The 16,522-nt window shown below is 43.8% G+C and overlaps 2 long non-coding RNA genes across 2 annotated transcripts; both read left to right on the forward strand.

The window, feature by feature from the left end:
• The first annotated feature begins 8,185 nt into the window (after positions 1-8,185).
• On the forward strand, positions 8,186-8,908 carry LOC140253934 (uncharacterized). The gene is made up of 3 exons (XR_011904026.1): positions 8,186-8,259; positions 8,463-8,537; positions 8,869-8,908. It is a non-coding gene; the product is annotated as an uncharacterized lncRNA (long non-coding RNA).
• Positions 8,909-9,163: 255 nt separating this feature from the next.
• Positions 9,164-9,950, forward strand: LOC140253933 (uncharacterized). Its single transcript, XR_011904025.1, has 3 exons — positions 9,164-9,261; positions 9,465-9,539; positions 9,874-9,950. It is a non-coding gene; the product is annotated as an uncharacterized lncRNA (long non-coding RNA).
• The last annotated feature ends 6,572 nt before the right edge of the window (positions 9,951-16,522 follow it).

Genomic DNA, 16,522 nt, shown 5'->3' on the forward strand with positions numbered 1-16,522 from the left:
ACACTGCTTACTACTCATCCTTCTTTTCTCCATACCCAGTCTCTAATTGCATTATTTGTCCAAAATGTCACAGTTAAACAGGATATCTGCTTTTCCACACTGTGTTTGTGGGAAGGAGAGCCATCCCTTGCCAACCTCTCACTCAGCACACCTCCTTGGGGCATGTGGGGCAGGAGAAGGTGGCACTCCAAGATGTTCCACTGAAGCATTCCTTGTTGATCCCTTAATAGGTCCTATGCCTATTAAGTGACAAAATTAAGACCTCCAAAGGGCACTGGTGATACTCTGTGTGATTCCTGGTGATGGCACTTGCTGAGATAAAAGGGATTTTCTTTGAAGCTGAGAAAGATGTTGAGAAAAGTTTAATGAGATTATACCATGTAAACATCAAAAGAAGGAAAACCAACAAGAGAGTGGCAACAAGAAGTGCCAAGATAAGTAACCCGTGTTGACAAGGAGTGCAAGCCAATTAAACTATCTGGGTAACAGGATGAAATGACCTGTAGTTCTTCATGCAGAGCCAAGACCACTTGTACCCATTTACATTGGCATGGCTTTCATCTCTGACAAAGGTTTTCTCTCAGGAGATTCACAGTGGTTGATGGGGGGCTTCCAAAGACTGAATGGTAACACCTTTCTTTCAACACAGTGTCTCTGGGAACTGGAAGCAGTACCCAGCACTCAGTACTCAGCTTTGCCTACAAAAGAGGGCGTCCCATGTAAAAGTCCCACTTTGCTTTATGAAGAAATTTGACATAATTTTGGAGAACCCACTTGAAGGCTGTATTGTCAACGATGTGATTTATTTCAACCTGGCTTCGCCATTTCCTCCAGACACTCTTTAGTACACAAAAATGCATTTTGAAGCCTGCTGGAGTTGAATTTAGCAGAATGACTGGCAGAGAGGAAACTTGAAAAGCGAAAGAACTGAAAATCTTTCCTAACGTCTTCCCGCAGAGTAATATGCAGCAAAACACAGACAGGTTCTGCTCACAGCAGCCACATCCCCAGGCTGACTGGAGTCAAGAACCGGCACATGGCAATCGCTATGGCAGCATTCAGGTGGCAATATTATGTGATATTTCAGTAAATTCTTCCTGCTTCACTCTTGTTAATTCACGAGTAATCTGCAGTGACCGAAAAATGTATTGATGTGACCCAGAAGAAAAGTAGACCCGTGCATCATCGCATGGGTTCATACACCACTGTTTTCTTTATCGAGGAAGAAGAAATACAATTAAATATTTGTACAAGAAACTGGCTAGGAGAAAGGCAGGCAGTGCTAATTAATCTGTCACAGATATCTCAACTAAATTCCTTACAAATATTAGTTATGAGAGCTATGACGTGTTGTGGTTTATAACACCACTAAGAATGAATAAGGAGCTGAAAGGGAGGATGAAATGGGCGCTGTCTCGGACCAGATTCTCCAAAATGCCCTCTAACAAGGAATGAAAACAACCTACGTGCAGTCTGTAGCTGTTTTATGCATCATTTATTTTGCCCTCTGCTTGCTTATTATGGTATTTACTACTGTTAAGGCCTCTAGGGACCCTACAAAAGATCTGAGTGGTTAGGTCATGTTATCCCATACGTCCTTGAGGACAGTGCCTCGCTGCCCTCCAGTGGTAGCAGCCTCACAGCAGTAGCTCTGCATTTTCTGATTGCTTGCAGCCTCTCAAGCTCCGTCCTTACGGAGTGTATAACATATAACATTACAGATTTCCATGGATGTAGTCTGAAAAAGCTGGAAAAAGCTTTGCAGAGAGGAGTAGGTGCAGCAAAGCTCCAGCACTCTGAGAGGAGAGCTCAACATCCACCCTCCAGCGTAAAGCTATTTCACTATAGACAAATACTCTTTGTTTTCGGAGTGAATTTTGATAGATTTCTTTAAGATTTCCTGGGAAACAGCATTGCGAATCCAAGACCACAAAGGTCAGCCCTACTGTCATCACTGCTACTTCCTGCCATGCAGGATTAGTTTGCTTGCTTAGCTTTGGACTGAAGACTCCCCACCTCCTCTTTAAGGTGCCTTCAATGTCCGTGACAAGAGCTGCGATGTTTAATGTGGAGGTTGGTCACTCTTTCTCACCAAACACTATGGATTATCTGTACAAACCTGCTGCCCTTGCTCACATCTATATCTACCACCACTTCTTCTCAAATAGGGTACAAAACAGCCTGCACTGGGATCCAGCTTTACCAGGCAAGAATGGGGAGCTCTCAGCCCTAAGCATGCCTGCTGGTCTTCTTTGAGATCTGTTTTGTGAAGGCAGTTGAGGAATGCTGTAAAAGAGAACCTTGAGGTTCCTTCATGTTCTGTTTGTTCCCAAAGTTTATTTTCATTCAAAAGTGAGACACGTTTGTAAAAAATAACTTCATTGCTTTTAGGAAAGAAAACTGTTGCATACTGTACCAGGCCCAGCTTACAGCTCTTTGGGTAGAAATATTGATAAGTATCTACTATAAACCCATTTATTCACTTCAGGAAATGGCAACAGAGTTCAAGTAATCCACACACACGGAACTGGGAGTTTAAACACTTGACACAACTGGTTTTGCTCAAGAAGGGAGGATGTAAGAACATGGATGTTTAGATAGGCACAATATGTCACAGCGCGTTGAGAAAATAAGAAAAGATCTCATGGAACAAATGAATTGGTGTTCGTTCTGAAGTCTGCCAAGAACCTTTAGTTTTGCTTTTTCTCTCTCTAGCTGAGACCCAGCTTCTCCCTGCCAGTGCTTAATGAAGCAGAGCTGGAGGCATCCTTTGGGGATATCCTACCTTCTGCCTCTCCTCCTATGATCTGCTATCTGTTACCAGCAGGATAAAAACCTGTTACTAGTTTCTCCCCTTCAGCTGACAATTGCTTTGTGCCTCAGTCCTTTTGTGCAGTATCTCACAGATCCAAAAGCATGCTATGTATTTTGCAATACACAAAGGCTCCGCTTCCATAGTTATGAAGGATGTAACACACAGGACTGTCACATAGCATGTGTACTTGTCCACTGAAGGGGAAAAATTCAGACTAGCTTGTTCAGGAACACACCAGCTGTGAAACTGATAGATGGAGAATGGGGAGTAAGTTCTCAGTAGACTCTACTGGTCTTCCCCAGAACAGTGCATGGCAGCTGGTCATGCCACTCTGACTTTATATACAGATTCTTTGACTTCTACAGTTTTAGCTCCATTTAGCACCTTCTGGCCCTATCCTACTCCATTTCCTTGGCTGTTGTAGTTCTTCCTACCCAATTACACCTCAGTTGATAACTCGTACAACTGTTTCATTGCTCTGTAGGCTGCAAGTGAGAAAAGAACTGGCTGCAGATAAGAAGAATGATGGAGGGATCTATTTCTAGGTTGAGCAGGAGCCAGAGAGATATGAAGGAGTAGAGAAATTCCTTTTTGTGGAATAATGTCTAGTAAGCAGAGAGAATTTGCTTGAGACTTTCCTGAATTTTTTTGGATGCTAATCTCCTGACACAAATCTCACAGCTATTTGTATTGGCACAGCTGTCTGTTGGAAGCACAATTATACATTGGAAACTGTCTTAACTGATGGTACGAAAAACCTTACCAAACAGCCTGATCTCCAAACCTAAATCCTTGCTTCCTGGAAAGAGAAAAGAAACAAACAACCAACTCACATCAACGCACAGCTACTGAAGTGCCAGAGGAGTGTTTGGGAAGATCTGGGTAGATAGTCCGGAACAGCGGTGTGATCGGGGATCTACTCATCCGGATGTCTGGATATACCCTGTAAAATGAAAATACTCGGTAAATCATTTCTTTGGCATGGATCTGGAATTTCAGGAAGAGAGATCAAATTGCAAAGCACACACCTCTGGTGGAGACCAGAACTCATTCCATATAAATTCTCAATCTCCGCTAGTTTAGAGCAGATAACCACAATGAAAATGGATCTTCAAGTGAGACTCACTTGGATGCTTCTACTAAGTACTTCTCTCCTGTGTGAACCAGGTACAGTGAGTACACCTTTTCATGCTTGTATGGAAATGTTATAGTCAGAATTCATTACTTATACAGCCTTGCCTGTCGCAAAGTGGTGGCGGAGTCTTCTAACATATTGTTGGCAAGCTTCGTACGGTGGAACTGTTGGTTTAATTTGTCTTCTTATTCAAATATTTGTCTTGTAATTCAAATATTCGGATCAAATTCACAGGTTAGATTTTAAAGCTGAAGAATATTTTCATTGCTTCTCTTCTGTGAGGGGAATAGTTTGAAGAAGTCATTTTCCTTCTTCCTTCTAACATTCTTCTTCTAATACTCTAGTTTTGAATTTAAATTCTCCCACACAATACATTTAAAGACATAGAAAAAAAGACATTAAAAGAATAAAAAAGCAGCCTGTCAGACACGGGGGGAAATCTACTCTGCAGAGACTTGGGATTGCAGTAGTGCCAATGTCCTTCAGAAAAGTAACCCCAAAACTTCCTTATAATCTCACTGGTTTGAATGACATACTTTGATCTTTATTCATGGTCACCGTGGGCAAAGGCTCATCAGTCAGAAGGAGAAATAATTTCATAGAGCATAGGTTCAGGGGTTGGCTATATTGAATTACTAATAAGGCAAGAGCAAAGGCAAGCCAGAGGTAAACTCAGCAAAAATAACTGCCACAGTCTGCACAGACAAATGCTCCACAGCCTCCTCTACTTTTGTGGTAATAACATGGCAAAGGTAAGTAAACTTTTCTACTGCCTCATCAAACTCTGGCAGAGTTCAGCTCACAGAAGCCCATGTCTCCATCCATTAAAGGATGTGCATGAGGGCTTTTGGGGTTGGGTCCCTTTGCTCTTGTGCTGCCATGAAATAAGATCCTCTACAATCATCTTCTGCTGAATTATGAGAGAATGGGTACATCCTTCCAGGCACAGGGAGGATTATTTTTGCTTTGAAAATATGTCACATACCAACAAATACTCTATCAATCTCTGTGTCAGCACAGAAAACTGTAAAACTTATCTAGAACTGTGTTAATGCTAGTATGTCTACTTATCTCATACAGCAAGTGGTTTCTGGTGGCAGTCAACAGAAGACAGTGAAGCCTCGCTATGGGCCAGATTCTCAGAATGGCTTAAGAAGACATTTAATCCCAAAGGTAAGAGGGTGAGATGTAGACCTGAGAGTGGGCACACTGTGCATCCCTGTTGGGGTAGATGAATCACCTGAGTGGTTATCTCACCAGCACGGCCCAAGATGCCCTTTAATGATAGAACAGGTCCTGTGTGCAGCAGAGCCAAGTGAACTGGGCTGAATCAACAGCACCAATTTGGGCTCTGCTGTTTTATGCACTGCAGGCTTTTCCCAGTCAGCCCCAGCAACTGGAGGCACAGAAGCCCACCCCTGAGAAGATGGAGATGCAGCCTTAGATGTTAGCAGTTTACATACCCTGCAATAAACAACCTGATGTGCTTGCTTGCTCATTTTTGCTTTGATTTTAGAAGACACACCACAATTGCGACTGGCATCTGCTGAGGACAGATGTGCCGGAAGGGTTGAAGTTTACCACAATGGCGAGTGGGGGACCGTCTGTGATGATTCCTTTGATATGAACAGTGCCAGCGTTGCGTGCAAACAACTCAACTGTGGCCAAGTTGTTTCTGTCCTGGGGTGGGCTTACTTTGGCCCTGGAAAAGGAAACATCCTTCTGGATGATGTAAAGTGCACAGGAACCGAATCTCACATTTGGGACTGCCCGCACGCCGGCTGGAACAAGAGTGACTGTGGGCACAATGAGGATGTCAGTGTCATCTGCTCAGGTAAAGAAAAAATTCTGTTCAATTTCCAATTGAAAACCATTTCCCCTCATCCCGTTGCTGATTCCAGAATTCCCAAGATAAGCCAGGCAAAAAATTCAGAGCAGACAGAAGTGCATCCAGCAGGTCTGAACTATAACAAGTCTGAATTGAAAATAATTATTAATACGTCTGTCCTAGATGTCACTGAAAGCAATGATTACACAGCTTGAAGCCACCTGTTTTGAAGCAATTTGGATAACAATGCAACTTTTGCTTTGTTCTGTGTTCACAGATGCAGCGCAGTCCTCAATTGCAACAACAGGTAAGGCAGGGCTTTTGCAGTCAAAGTCCATTAACACTTCTCAGTATCCCTAAATGCTCAGACACTGATTTTTAACTTGAAAATCATGCAATTACTGCACTTTGCCAGGCAGTATCATAGAAGAATATGTGTTCCTAATTTTCCTCATTAATAGTTATTCATTATTCTAGCGACCTGAATATTTGGATTGCTTGCAGGAACTTTAATTGCCTTCCACCTGATAGTGATTAGAGAAAACATAAGGCAAGTCTTAACACTCCAGCTATGGGTTGCTGACTCCTGGTCATTTCACCACCATTACACAAAACCTGACATATACATTATTTCACCAGTGCCCCAGTTCTGATGACCGTTCTTATAGTTCTCCAATAATGTATTTCCACTAAGTTCCAGCATCCTCTGAGAAGGCCCAAACTAAAATTTCATCAACTCTATTGGCCACAGAGAGCTCTGTAACATCAACTACACAACAGGTGACATCTGCTGATAAAGGCAAAAGGAAAATCCAAGCTATAAATCTGCAAAAAAAATAAGTAGCATGCAATTTGGTTACAGCAGGCAAGAACACCTGGAATTCCGTCAAAGTGTTGTAGTACCTAACTGTGTGATCAGCCTTGGAATAGCCAGTGGCCAACACCATCTTCATTTGTGGCCACTGCAGCTTTACCAATGACTACTGCATCTCCAGCAGTAGAAGAAGGCAGTCAGAAATAGCACCACGATCTACTGCCATCAAATGTTGAATCCAGGTGCTTTACAGGCTCATTTCAGTAAGAACAGGGGGCTGTGCATTGACTCACTTCCCTGCAAAGCCCATCCCCACCTACTTGCATCAAGATTTCTGGTCACACAGTCACTCCTAACCACTGCCATTCTCTCCTTCTCTTTGTTCCCCAACTTGCTTGTGGCCCCAGAGCCATCTCCTACACCCACTGTTGTCACAGAGGAAAGTACCACATCAGCTACTGAAATCCCAGTCACAACTTCTGAAGGTGAGAGCAGCTGCTTGCAAGCGCTAAGGCTAATACTGTTAATTGGGAGTCTGTTAACTGGGGTTTGGGACTGGATTAAGAAGATGTGGCAGTGTGAATCTATGGAATATTCTCAGCAAACAGCAACAGACTGAGCATTTGTTGGAAGGAACAAGGCCTCCTGTGACATCTTCACTTTAAAAAGGCTGTTGTTGGGATGTACCAGCAGTAGACACATTTAATGATGAATGTCCCTGAGCCTGTAGCTGTAGTATTATACGTGAACTTTTGTGTAGTAGAAGTGTCCATGACAGCTCCAGGACCATTAAGGAACACAGTTAGGCATTTCAGCTCAACTCCCTCAGTTTGTCCTCTGCCTTTCCAGAAATTTAGCTGACTAATTACACAGCTGTTTATCAAGCCTGAGATCTGAAGTGAGCTCCTAATTCCTCAAAACACATCTGCTTTTAATTGCTGTTGGCAGACATCTAATTTCCTATCCTGAGAGCCTCTTCTGTTTCCTCAGGCTTCATCTCCACTGCAGAGGAAGATGGGACTCCAGAAATAACCACCTTGTCAACAGAAGGTAAAGGGCATCTGCACAACACAGCATGTTAGAGAAGAGCTGCATTTATCTATGTGTTTCTAAGCTTTGTTTGGTGCAGGGCAACAAGGGACATGCCAGAAAAATGGGGCAAAACCACCACCTCTCAGTGTCACCAACGCAAATGAAATACATTGAATTCGCTTGGTGCCAACCTGTTGGCTTTCTGGGAGTCTGGGTAGGCTGCCAGCAGCACCGTGCTGAGAAGCCACCTACCGACCAATGTCACTGCCAAATTACAACACTCACTGCTAGTTTTGCTTCTCACATTCCTTTTGCTTTTCTTGTTATCGTGAGAGAAGCCTGAAGCTTTCCTGATGCTTGTAATGCAAAGACATGAAGACTCATTTCTGAGCGATGACTGTGAATAAGGGTAGCAGGGAATACCTGGATTCCCTTTTCCACAAAGCTTGAAGCCAATTCAGTGCATCAAGAACTGAGTTCAGCCATGCTGTCCTACCTGAATACTGTCATGTTACCTTATTTCTTCCTTCTTGTCTCTGCCTATGGAAACTCAGCAGAACCAACAACAACACCCACCACAGTTACAGAAGGCAGCACGACCTCAGCTTCAGACATCATTACCACAGCTCCTGAAGGTAAAAACAAGTTCTGTGTAACAAGTGGTAATAAGAAGAATATTTAAGTCTATGTTTAAATTAGATTATAAACTAAATCACATCACCAAATATCAGCTCCAACTCTTTAACTGTCCCTTTTACACCCCTGTATTTCTCCTTCATGTCCAGTTCAGGTGTTATTGTCTAGTAACGCGTTTCCTCTCCCCTCACCCTCTCTCCAGATCCCTCCTCTGTCTCCAGCACTGCAGACACACAGACAACAGATGTTCCAGAGACCCTGTCCACCATTGTGGAAGGTGAGGCACTCCTCTGCTGAAGGTACTCCCCAAAACAACAAGGATCACATCCCTCACTGCCCCTAACAATGCCCACTGTGTCTTTACCAATGACTACTGCATCTCCAGCAGTAGAAGGCAGTCAGAAATAGCACCAGGATCTACTGCCATCAAATGTTGAATCCAGGTGCTTTAGAGGCTCTTTTCAGTAAGAAAAGGGGGCTGTGCGTTGACTCACTTCCCTGCAAAGCCCATCCCCACCTCCTTGCATCAAGATTTCTGGACACACAGTCACTCCTAACTGCTGCCATTCTCTCCTTCTCTTTGTTTCCCAACTTGCTTGTGGCCCCAGATCCATCTTCTACACCCACTGTTGTCACAGGGGAAAGTACCACATCATCTACTGAAGTCCCAGGCGCAACTTCTGAAGGTGAGAGCAGCTGCTTGCAAGCGCTGAGGCTAATAATGTTAATTGGGCGTCTAATACTGTTAGCTGGGAGTTTGAGGCTGGATTAAGAAGATGCGGCAATGTGAATCTATGGAATTTTCTCAGCAAACAGCATCAAACTGATGCATCAAGAACTGAGTTCAGCCATGCTGTCTTACCTGAATGCTGTCAGGTTTCCTTATTTCTTGCTTCTTGTCTCAGCCTATGAAAACTTAGCAGAACTAACAACACCAACCATCACAACTACAGAAGGCAGCACGACCTCAGCTTCAGACATCATTACCACAGCTCCTGAAGGTAAAAACAAGTTCTGTGGAACAAGTTATAATAAGAAGAGTATTTAAGTCTATGATTAAATTAGATTATAAACTAAATCACATCACCAAATATCAGCTCTAACTCTTTAGCTGTCCTTTTTACACCCCTGTATTTCTTCTTCATGTTCAGTTCAGGTGTTATTGTCTAGTAACGCGTTTCCTCTCCCCTCACCCTCTCTCCAGATCCCTCCTCTGTCTCCAGCACTGCAGACACACAGACAACAGATGTTCCAGAGACCCTGTCCACCATTGTGGAAGGTGAGGCACTCCTCTGCTGAAGGTACTCCCCAAAACAACAAGGATCACATCCCTCACTGCCCCTAACAATGCCCACTGCGTCTTTACCAATGACTACTGCATCTCCAGCAGTAGAAGAAGGCAGTCAGAAATAGCACCTGGATCTACTGCCATCAAATGTTGAATCCAGGTGCTTTACAGGCTCATTTCAGTAAGAAGAGGGGGCTGTGCATTGACTCACTTCCCTGCAAAGCCCATCCCCACCTACTTGCATCAAGATTTCTGGTCACACAGTCACTCCTAACCGCTGCCATTCTCTCCTTCTCTTTGTTCCCCAACTTGCTTGTGGCCCCAGATCCATCTTCTACACCCACTGTTGTCACAGGGGAAAGTACCACATCATCTACTGAAATCCCAGGCACAACTTCTGAAGGTGAGAGCAGCTGTTTTGCAAGCACTCTCTATGACTAATACTGTTAATTGCGGTTCTAATACTGTTAACTGGGGCTTGGGGCTGGATTAAGACTGTAGAATATTCATAGCAGACAACAATAAATTGAGAGTTTTTGTGCAGGAACAAGGCCCTCTGTGACATCTTCACTTTAAAAAGGCTGTTGGGATGTACCAGCAATATATCCATTTAATAATGAATATCCCCAGTCTTGTAGTTATAAATACTGCACATACTTTCTGATGAACTAATATTGTGTATTTATCTTTTAACCAAAATAATTAGCTTTGGCTCCTGTTCACATTTGTGCATTGTTTTTCATTGTTCCTACCATTTTCCTCCCCCAAAGATTCAACCAGCAATTCTGGCACAGAAATGGATGATCTGGTCACATTGACCCCAGCCACAGAGAGCAGTGAGCCCATAACAACCCCAGCACCATCCTCCACACTTAGCGAAGGGCCCATAACAACCCCAGCACCATCCTCCACACTTAGCGAAGGTAAGGAACTGTCAGCTACAAGCCGTGTGCCTTGCCCTGTGCAGGAGCAAAAATTCTCTGCCCTGCATCACCACATCAGGCCCCTTCTGGACTCAGGAAATCCCTGAGATGCAAAAGGATTCAAGTAAGTGACCATCCTGTACAAACCAGGAATGGTTGTCCCACCAATATTCTCCTCCCAACACCTGTTAGTGGTCTCCCTTGGGGATGGGAAAGTAACTTACACACGACTTTGGTCTAAATCATCTCAAGTGCTGATTACGCTGCAATGTGTGCACCTATGCCCCACCTTTTCCCCATTCTCTTGTTAGGGCTACTCTTATTCTGGTGTCTATTTTGTAAAGAACTTTGCAGTTTTTTAATGAATGAGTGGGTTTTATGAGTCTGTGAAATAATTTCTTTAGTTCTGTAAGTCTCAGGAGCAGTTTCACCAGACAAGGCCATTTTGCATCAGCCATCAGCCATGACAACTTGTGGCCATCCAACCAGGGCACTGTCCTTTTTTGAGTCATCTTCAGGCTATTGAAAGTCTTCCTCCAACTCTTTAAACCATTCCTCAGAGCTCATGATTTTCAAGCCCATTGCATTTCTTGAATCATCCATCCCAGCTCTTCTCATTCTCTCTACCTTTATTAAATATGCAATCATCGACCAAGCAGCTGAGGCCTCCTTAGTGCCAAGAAGAATAAGCAGCTCCTATGTACCACACTGAGAGCAGGACCAAGGTTGGGTTGGCTCACTGCAGTGCCAATGTTACTGGCTTCCAGTTTTTCCATGGTCTTCCTGTGCCAGCTGAAAGGATGATTTAGCCCTTGTGCCTTGGTTTTCTCTGTCCAGTGAGCATCCCATCATACCTGTCGCCGTAGAAGTTCATCTTGCTGATTTGGGGCATTCATTCTGCTCATTTTGAATTCTCATTTTGTCCTCCAGAGAGCGCACAGGTCTCGCGTTTCCTTCTGTCACTCTATCTGCCCTGTTCCAAAGTGTTGGAGGTAATGGCTGAGGATTTCATTACAGTACAGTAGCGGTGGCTGGTTATCTAACACCCACGCCATCTGTTAGATCAAGATGCTGCAGGACGAGATAAACAATTACCAAGGCAACTGATATTTCTTCTTTTTGTAACCTTTTCTAAATCTACTTGTCTTCAACAGCCTTGTCAGAAGTTCAGAGCTGTGACTCCATACCAATGGCAGCAGTTGTAGGAAAGGTGGAACAAATTTGCTTACTGTTCCATCCATTAACCTGATTTTGAGCAGTATGTTCATGTTTGAGTTCTAGAATCCACCTAGTTAATTGTCTTAGAAACTAACAGACAAATGTTCAGTGCAGCGAAGGAGAAATTTAAGGCAGTGTTTCTCTCCCTTTTTACCACCAGTCATTTCAGTTTCAAAAGGATATCAGTGAAAACTTTCCTACTTTAAAGTGTATTTAGCAGAGCTTTGACCAGATTTTGCTGCTTGCCTTACTTGTTCAGACAGGGATCTATTCCAACTGAATGAAAAGAAGCGTGCGCTTCTCAGCACACACCAGTGACAGTCAGAAATCCCGAGGGATTTACTTGTATTTTCTTGGCTTTCAGAAGTTTGAATGTGAATTTCTTCTTAAATGACAGATCCGTTGAGTATTGTGTGTGCTTATGGAACCTAATACGCAGCGTATTTATGGTTCCCTAGTACTACCCTCACAACTATGCAACTAAGTGCTTGTAACTATTAAGTGCTTTGCTTATGTCTATTCACCCATGTATCTGAGCCAATAATTTCATCTTATTTAGGCATACTGTGTGTAACAGGGAAGCTGGTCAGTGGTTAAAGTGGGGGAAAAAGAAAGGCTCCTCTATAGCTGTAGCTAATGGTCTCTTTACTTTTACTATGACAATTGTATGAAAAGTGTTCTTTGGGTTAAAGGGTCAGGAAAACTAAGTGCTTACTAATCCTTTTGATTACCTTTTACATTTATCTAAGCGCAAAGCACTGACATTGAAGAGATGCAGATATCAGTGGTTTCCTTCTATTCATTTGCTGAAAGTAGGAAGCTGCCTTCTGTCAGTCTGTAGACACGTTCACAAGAACAAATTAACAATCCTTGGGACTGTCATTTAATCAGTTCTGTTATTTGATCAGAAATACGATGTTCATATTTCAGACTAATGAAATACTTCGTTTACTTGGTAAATTTAATTTGGAAGTTGCCTCTCTCTCAGTACTGATATTTTTACTATCAGCTGAATCATGACAGATTTATTCCTGCCTGCAATCTAGCTCAATATTTGGATCTGGATACTTAATTTTTAGCCTGACTCTTTCTCCCACCCAGATAGAGATAACTAACAAAATCTAGTTCTTAAACTCTTTAGGTGACACCTTTCATCAATGCTGATGACTACTCAGCACCTGCTTAATTAGTTATCTTTTGACTCAATTATTTTTGTTCTCTGATACCGTGTTTGGTGCTCTCATGGAAGTTCAGGCCTTGATCTTGGGAAGTGAGGCAGTTTCGTTGCTCCTGACATTTCTTTACAGCCAACTTTTGCAGAAGGAAATGATAAGCACGGTACTCAGATGGAAGGAGCTTTGATCATGGTCAGCAAAAAGGAATTAAGGGCAAAGAGAGTCCTTGGGAACAGGGTACTCATTCTGAATGGATGTACATTAGTTGGTTACAAATGACTGCCAGGTGACAGCAAAATGTCCCGAAATGACAACCTTGTAATCACAGACCTACCAAGGAGTAAGACAGGTGTGTATACTTGGTATGGTTTATGATGGCAACAAACTCAGAAGAACTCAATTATGTTGTCGGCAGAGTCTCTGATTTCTTTCTCTGAAAGAAAAATACACTCCAGACCCATAAAACTAATTTGGAACTTCAGATCTCTAAAAGCCTTTCCCTCTGAAAGTGAGATAAATGTGTGGATTATTCCATAAGTACCCAGCTCTCAGAAATGAGCCTGATCTGTAGAAATAGCTCTGCTACTATTCTGGGGAAATGATGCTGTGCCAACCATCTGTTATGCCAGAGAGAAAAGAAGACCAATCAGGTATTATTTAAAGAAGAAGAAGGAGAAAAACATATTCCTTAGATTGCAAGGTATCCCAGGGAAAGGTTGGCTATGGGTGTTTGTGTTCATCCTTTAGGCAACACTACCATATAGACAAGAAAGATGGTAAAGGAATGGTAGGAACCCTTTAGGGATGAGGATCATTTTTCCCAGAATCAGTGTGTCATGGAAGGAGGACAATGTCTGCACCCATTGGGTGCTGTGTGATCAACCATTGGAAAGATGGCTACAAGACTTCATAACACCAATCCTAAAGCAGCACCTAAATTCAGAGGAAGATGCTTTCTCGTATCCAGCCACACTGCAGGCTACCAGTCCCTGTCATCCCAATGATGCAGACAGTCTCTGGCACTGCCTTGGGTCAATAATACTGACTGTGGTGTTCTTTCTCTTCAGCAGACGTTCCAGCCCCGTCCCTGAGGCTCGCAGATGGTGACAGCAGGTGCTCAGGCCGCGTGGAGCTTTATTACAACAACAGCTGGGGAACAGTCTGCGATGATGCCTGGGATATGGGGGCTGCTGAGGTGGTGTGCAGGCAGCTGGGCTGTGGGGAGCCTATACTGGCAGTGCCTGAAGCACAGTTCGGCCAGGGCTCTGGGAACATCCTCCTGGATGATGTGCAGTGCAGTGGGGATGAGGACAGCCTGTGGGACTGCACTCACAGAGGGATAGGTGTGCACAATTGTAAGCCAAAAGAAGACGCCGGTGTCATTTGTGCAGGTAGGCGAGCACATTTCACTGCTGATTTCCCTTAAGTGGTGAACTACGACTAGTTGTAATTAAAACGCCCTCTTCTTGTGTTTAATAAGAAATCATTTGTAGTAACTTCCTTTAGGATTCTTGCAAATCAGTTCCCAGTTTTCCAGCAATTCTGTGTTCTGACGAACACAGGAACCTCAGGAGATGGCACTTGGAAGAAGCGAAGGGAATAAATAGGAAGAAAAGATAAAGAATTTACTATAAAATCACTACAAAAGTACTGTTGGCCAACATGCGCTATTCATTTCCTGGCAAGAAGATGGCCATATGTCTACTGGACTTTTTACAAGAGAGATATCAGGGCACTGCCTATTTAACAGTGCTGGAGCAGGCAGCCTTGGCAGTCCTACCTCACCTCCCTCTGGCAGAGCTGGAGCCCAGGTTGTGCAAATGTCTGATTTTTGGCAGTGCTCAGACAAAGCAGAAAGGAGACAGTTTTCTCCTGCTATCTCAAGCTCCCCTTCCCCTTGCCCTGCAATGCCAGAGACCTGGTGAACCCACAATGACCGAGGTGACAGCTACCTGGCTGAAATGGGCCTTCTCTTTGTATCCATGCTCCCAGAGGCAAATGGGTTTCTCTTTGTCACTACTGCTTTTACCTAACGTAGGAACTGAAGAATGTCATTAACCATCCACTGTAGCAAGACCAGTTGTTCACTTTTCTGTTTCCTTTTCCAGAGCCAGTTACTCCCCCAGTCCCAACGGAGCTTGTCCCAGCTGGTGAGTTCTCCCTAGGCATGTCTTGCAAAGCTTTCACATATGATATATTTTACATAGCAACTTGGCTTTTCCTCTTTGGCAGACACATCTGCCCATTGCTGAGGCTGCTGAGTGACCACATGTTTCCTTCTGTTTTTCCAAGAGCTGTCCCTGAGGCTGGTGAATGGAGACAGTGAGTGCTCAGGGCGCCTTGAAGTCTTCTACAACGGCAGCTGGGGAACCATCTGTGATGACGACTGGAACATAAACAGTGCCAGGGTTGTGTGCAGGGAGCTGAGCTGCGGAGATGCCATCTCAGTCCAAAAGAATGCCTATTTTGGGGAAGGCACGGGAGATATCCTCATGGATGATGTGAAATGCACAGGGGATGAGTCCTTCCTGATGCAGTGCTCTCACGGGGAGCTGGGAACGCATGACTGTTTGCACAAGGAAGATGTTGGTGTTATCTGCACAGGTACTGGTCTTCTACATTTTATTCCGTGTGAATGAGCCATACCTGCCTGGGGACTTCAACAAACGACAGAGCAAAATGCTTTATTTGGATTGTTTTGTCTTTGGACTGTGTTGCTGTTTATCTCTCCTTATAACCAATGATCCGGCTATCTTTTATTTTTTTTGATGGCACTGATTTTCTCTCCCAACAGGCCCCGTGGATCTTACCACTCCAGGAACAACAGGTACGGAGCACTTCACCACTCAGTCACCTTAGATGTAGTCAAATATTATTTCTCCCATCGTGGAGTTCTGATTCCCCTTGATTTCAGCAATGCCATCTATGTTCTGGGAGGTAACAGCCCTGAACATCTATGTTCTGGGAGGTAACAGCCCTGATATTGTTAGGTCCAAAAGCTCTCAGCACTCAGATGAATAGGCACACATTAAGGTCATGATTACTGGGCATGGTGTATGGGAACTGAAAAGAGCCACGGCCTGAGCCACTGATTGAACACCTGGGGAAAGGACCCAGTCAGCCCTGAGAGCACAGATGAAGGCAATTCAGGTGTGTTACAGAAGGGGTGGAGTCTGGCTGCACCTCTCTTAGACCCCATTTAAGGGCTGACTGCCACAGGGGAAGGTTCTCTGGTTGGAGATCCCTCCTTGGTGAAGCTTTTCTCCTGTGAACCTGAAGTCTTCTGATACAGGTGAGCAATCTTCTTCCCTTCCTCTATAGCATTGCTCTATTGTGCCAGTCCTTTTGTCATCACACATATGTTGTAATGCCTTTCCTATTGTATTGATCTGCCCAATTGCTACACATGGTGAGGACAGATCAACAGTTGAACTTCGTGACCTTAGAGGTCATTTTCAGCCTCAGTGACTCTACAGCTCTACAGCACTAAGGTTGCAGATCAGTGGCACTAAGCTTTTTTTTGCCTCTGTAGAGGACTTCCACTCACTCTGAAAGAGCTGGTGAAAAAGCCTATTATGGTGTATTTTAAACTGCTACAATGGAGCTGAAATGGGGGGTCTAAATGGGGGTTGCGTTGGTCCTAACTATGCCTTAACAT

This window comes from Excalfactoria chinensis, chromosome 6, assembly GCF_039878825.1.
Source record: "Excalfactoria chinensis isolate bCotChi1 chromosome 6, bCotChi1.hap2, whole genome shotgun sequence".
NCBI lineage: Eukaryota > Metazoa > Chordata > Aves > Galliformes > Phasianidae > Excalfactoria > Excalfactoria chinensis.